This window comes from Cornus florida, unplaced genomic scaffold, assembly GCF_030987335.1.
Source record: "Cornus florida cultivar Cherokee Brave unplaced genomic scaffold, ASM3098733v1 CherokeeBrave_3.0.0_Hap2_Chr09, whole genome shotgun sequence".
NCBI classification, from domain to species: Eukaryota; Viridiplantae; Streptophyta; class Magnoliopsida; order Cornales; family Cornaceae; genus Cornus; species Cornus florida.
Genome location: NW_026775579.1, coordinates 9,908,795 through 9,914,675, shown reverse-complemented (window position 1 = coordinate 9,914,675; position 5,881 = coordinate 9,908,795). Strand labels below are relative to the sequence as shown.

Here is a 5,881-nt window from a genome sequence, read left to right as displayed (position 1 = left end):
CATTTAAATTATTTAAGTGGGTTGATTGGATTTTGATTTTTATTGCAATTATGTACATGTATGATATATAAATAAATTGCATTTGAAGATATAGGAAGCAAAAGGGATCAACTGAGTATGGGAGGAAGGAAAGGAAGTGAGATGAAAATTGCAATTTCAAGGGGCCCACTTAATGATGTTAATGATTTAGTCTTGGGTCTTTGATTTAGTTTTCATTGTTACATATTATATATATGTAATCTGATGGTGGGTATTGGGAGGAAGTGAGCAGCAGCGAAAAGAGAAGGAAAAATGGGTTTCCGCGGGTCCCTCTTGGTTGATTTTTAAGAAGCTTGATTTGTTATTTTTTTTCCTTGAGATATATATATATATATATATATATATATATATATATAAATTGTCTGAATTAGAAGATAGAAGGCAGGTGGGCTGAATATGTCAGCCGAAATGGAGGAAAAAAATGGAAAAAAAAGTAATGTAATGATATTTTCGTGGGACCCACATGATTTATATTTAAAGAGAGAATGAAATTTGGTTTTCTATACATTGTACATGTATATATATTTATGTTTCTTATCTGATGAAATGGGTACTGCCAGCCGACACACTTGAGAGAATAGAGATATGGAAATCAAAGAAAGAAAATTGGGAATGTGATTTTGATGGTGGGACCCACAAATTATTTTCTTAGCAAATTGGTTCTTTGCTTTGTGTCCTTCACGTGGCTTTGTCTGATTTATGTTTGGTGATAATACGTTATTTGTATGTGGAAAAATGAAGAATGAAGATAAGGAGGCAGCATGGTGTGGCAGCCGAGAAAAGGAAGATAAGGTGGTGGCGGGTCCACTAGAAATTTTGATCATTGTATTAATTTTTGAGTTGGGATATTTGGTGAATTGTTTGCTGTGTCGGTGTAATGCCTATATATTGAGTGTCTTGTGTGCTAAGAGAGCGTACAAAAACAGAAGAGAAAAATAGAGGAGCACACACAGAGAGGAAAAACAAAGAGTTTTGAAGTGCACACATACAGTGCCGAGGTGCACATAGTGAGGGCCGAGAGTTTGGTGATGTTTCTGATCCAGCGATGATGTTTATTTTTTCGGTGTAGGGATCATCATACCTTGAATGGCTTAGATGATTTTATTTCAAATATTTTGTTGATTATTATTTTGCTAAAATTGCATATATGTATTTTGTTTAAAAGCATATATATATTTTTGTGAAGCAAATTTATCATGAAACTCTTTGAAATCCTTGTTATGGTTTTTCCTACTGTCTCACCCCCCTACAGTTTCAGGTACCGAGGATGAACTTGGATTGGTAGTGGCGGGCTTAGGTGGAAGAGTTGGTATTGAGGATTTTTATTTAATTATTTAGAGATTTTTGTATATTTTATTGAGGAAATTGATTGTTGTATCAATAAAGGGTATTTTATATCTTTTTTGAGACCCTGGGAGTAATATTGAAGTATTTTGATTTAATAAAACTGGGAGTAATATTGAAGTATTTTGATTTAATAAAATTGAGGATTTTATTTAGAAAAAAATTCGGGGCGTTACATGATAGGTTCCTTACTTGAGGCACTTTCATTCAAAGATTAAATCTTTAGTCATTAAAACACTCTTCGCGACTTCATAGGTAACTCGATTAAGTTAAACTCAAAACTCTAATTATGTTTCAAAAATTCAATCTTTTTATATTAAAAAGGTTTGCTGACATAATAGCTATTATAGTTGTGGTAATTTCATTCAAAAATTCAATCTTTACTCATTAAAACACTCTTTATGACATGAAAAGGATCTCAAATAAGTTTAACTCAAAACTCTAATTTTCTTTCAAAGATTCAATTTTTTTACATTAAAAAGGTCTAGTGACATAATAGGTACCTTGATTGAGATAATTTCATTTAAAGATTCAATCTTTACTCATTAAAACACTCTTCAAGACGTCAAAGGGATCTCGAATAAGTTTAACTCAAAACTCTCATTTTCTTTCAATGATTTAATCTTTATATATTAAAATTGTCTAGTGACAAAATAGGTACCTTGGTTGAGTTCTTTTCATTCAAAGATTCAAACTTTACTCATGAAAACGTTCTTTGGGACGTCAATGGAAACTTTGAATAAGTTTAACTCAAAACTCTCATTTTCTTTTAAAGATTCAATCTTTATACATTAAAAAAGTCTAGTGACATAATAGGTACCTTTATTCAGATATTTTCAATCAAAGATTCAATCTTTAGTCGTTAAAACACTCTTCATGACTTAATAGGTAACTCGAATACGTTAAACTCAAAACTCTCATTTTCTTTCAAATATTGAATCTTTGGTCATTAAAATACTCTTCGTGACTCTATAGGTAACTCGAATAAGTTAAATTCAAAACTCTCATTTTCTTTCAAAAATTTAATCTTTATGCATTAAAATGGTTTACTGACGTAATAGGTATCTTGACTGAGGTAATTTCAATAAAAAATTCAATCTTTACTCATTAAAACACTCTTCGTGATGTCAAAGGGATTTCGAACAAGTTTAACTCAAAGTTCTAATTTTCTTTCAAAGATTTAATCTTTTTACATTTAAAAGGTCTAGTGACATAATAGGTACTTTGAATGTGGTAATTTCATTCAAAGATTTAATCTTTACTCATTAAAACATTCTTCATGACGTCAAAGGGATCTCAAAGAAGTATAACTCAAAACTCTCATTTTCTTTTAAAGATTTAATCTTTATACATTAAAATAGTCTACTGACATAACAGGTACCTTGATTGAGATATTTTCATTCAAAGATTCATACTTTACTATTGAAAAAATTCTTCGGGACGTCAAAAGGAACTCAATAAGTTTAACTCAAAAGTCTCATTTTTTTTTCAAAGATTCAATCTGTATACATTAGAAAGGTCTACTGACATCATACGTACCTTTACTTAGGAATTTTCATTAAAAGATTCAATCTTTAGTCATTAAAACACTCTTCGCAACTTCATAGGTAATTTCATTCAAAGAAATTTCATTTAAAGATTCAATCTTTACTCATTAAAACACTTTTCGAGATGTCAAAGAGATCTCGAATAAGTTTAACCCAAAACTCTCATTTTTTTCAAAGATTCTATCTTTTGACGTTAAAAAGATCTAATAAAATAATAGGCACCTTAATTGAGGTAATTTCTTTCAAATATTCAATCTTTACACATTAAAACACTCTTCGTGACGTCATAGGGATTTCGAATAAGTTTAAATAAAAACTCCCATTTTCTTTCAAAGATTTAATCTTTATATATTAAAATGGTCTAGTGACATAATTGGTACCTTGATTGAAACATTTTCATTCAAAGATTCAATCTTCACTCATTAAAATATTCTTCAGGACGGCAAAGGGAACTCGAATAAGTTTAACTCAAAACTCTCATTTTCTTTCAAGGATTCAATCTTTTGTCAATAAAACACTCTTCGCGACTTCATAGGTAACCTAAATAAGTTAAACTCAAAACTTTCATTTTTTTTTTATCATAGATTCAATCTGTTTACATTCAGAAGGTCTAGTGACATAATAGGTACCTTTATTAAGGTATTTTGATTCGAAGATTGAATCTCTACTCATTCAAACACTCTTCGGGAAGTCAAAGGGAACTTGAATATGTTTAACTCAATACACTCATTTTCTTTCAAAGATTGAATCTTTATACAATAATAATGTCTAGTGACATAATATGTACCTTTATTGCGGTATTTTTAATCAAAGATTTAATCTTAAGTCATTAAAACACTCTTCGCGATTTCATAGGTAACTCAAATAAGTTAAACTTAAACTCTCATTTTCTTTCCAAGATTTATTCCTTTTACGTTAAAAAGGTCTAGTGACATAATAGGTAACTTGATTGAGGTAATTTTATTCAAAGATTCAATCTTTACTCATTAAAACACTTTTTGTGACGTCAAAGGGATCTCGAATAAGTTTAACTCAAAAATCTGATTTTCTTTCTAACATTCAATCTTTTTGCATTAAAATGGTCTAGCGACATAATAGGTACCTTGATTGAGCTAATTTCACGCAAAGATTCATTCTTAGCACATTAAAACACTCTTCGTGACGTCAATGGGATATCGAATAAGTTTAACTCAAAACTTTCATTTTCTTTCAAATATTTGATCTTTTTACACAGTAAAATGGTAGAGTGACAAAATAGGTACCTTAACTGAAGTATTTTCACTCAAAGATTTAATCTTTAGTTACTAAAAAACTCTTCGCGACTTCATACGCAACTCAAATAAGTTAAACTCAAAACTCTCTTTTTCTTTCAAAGATTTAGTCTGTTTAGTTTGGAAAGGTCTATTGACATAATGGGTACCTTGATTGAGGTAATTTCATTCAAAGAGTCACTCTTTTGTCATTAAAACATTCTACGTGACGTCAAAGGGATCTCGAATAACTTAAACTCAAAACTCTCATTTTCTTTCCAAGATTCAATCTTTTTACAGTAAAAAGGTCAAGTGCCATAATAGGTACCTTGATTGAGGTAATTTCATTTAAAGATTCAATATTTACTGGTTAAAACATTCTTCGTGATGTCAAAGGGATCTCGAATAAGTTTAATACAGAACTCACATTTTCCTTCAAAGATTTAATCTGTATACATTAAAATGGTCTAGTAACATAATAGGTACCTTGATTGAGGTATTTTCATTCAAAGATTCAATCTTTACTCATTAAAACACTCGTCGAGACATCAAAGGGAACTCGAATAAGTTTAACTCAAAACTCTCAGTTACTTTCAAAGATTCAATCTTTATGCACTAAAAATGTCTAGTGACATTATAAATACCTTTATTCAGCTATTTTTATTCAAAGATTCACTTTCTAGTCATTAAAACACTCATCGTGACTTCATAGGTAACTCGAATAAGTGAAACTCAAAACTCTCAATTTTTTTCAAAGAATCAATCTTTTTTACATTAAAAAGGTCTACTGACATAATAGATACCTTGATTATGATAATTTCATTCAAAGATTCAATTTTCACTCATTAAAACACTCTTTATGACGTCAAAGGGATCTCGAATAAGTTTTACTCAACACTCTTTTTTTCTTTCAAAGATTCAATCTTTTTACATTAAAATTGTCTAGTGACATAATAGGTACCTAGATTGAGGTAATTTCATTCAAAGATTCAATCTGTACTCATAAAAACACTCTTTGTGTTGTCGAATGAATCTTAAATAAGTTTAACTCAAAGCCCTCATTTTCTTTCAAAGATTCAATCTCCAATCATTAAAACACTCTTCATGACATCAAAGGGATCTCGAATAAGTATAACTCAAAACTCTCTTTTTCCTTCAAAGATTTAATTTTTATACAATAAAATTGTGTAGCGACATAATAGGTATCTTGATTGAGATATTTTCATTCAAAGATTCAATCTTTACTCATTAAAACACTCTTCGGAACGTCAAAGGGAACTCGAATAAGTTTAACTGAAAACCCTCATTTTCTTTCAAGGATTCAATCTATATACATTAAAAAGGTCTAGTGACATAATAGATACCTTGATTGAGGCAATTTCATTCAAAGATTCAATCTTTAGTCATTAAAACACTCTTCGTAACGTCAAAGGGAACTCAAATAAGTTTAACTCAAAATCTTAATTTTCTTTCAAAGATTCAATCTTAACTCATTAAAACACTCTTCCTGATGTCAATGAGATCTCGAATAAGTTTAGTATTTTCATTCAGAGATTCAACCTTTACTCATTAAAACACTCTTCAGGATGTCAAAGGGAACTCGAATAAGTTAAACTGAAAACTCTCATTTTCTTTCAAAGATTCAATCTATAAACATTAAAAAGGTCTTGTGACATAATAGGTACCTTTATTGAGGTATTT

The 5,881-nt window shown here is 29.8% G+C and overlaps 1 long non-coding RNA gene across 1 annotated transcript; it reads left to right on the top strand.

The window, feature by feature from the left end:
• The first annotated feature begins 752 nt into the window (after nt 1–752).
• On the top strand, nt 753–1,506 carry LOC132272356 (uncharacterized). Its single transcript, XR_009470042.1, has 2 exons — nt 753–1,104; nt 1,292–1,506. It is a non-coding gene; the product is annotated as an uncharacterized LOC132272356 (long non-coding RNA).
• Nucleotides 1,507–5,881: the final 4,375 nt, after the last annotated feature.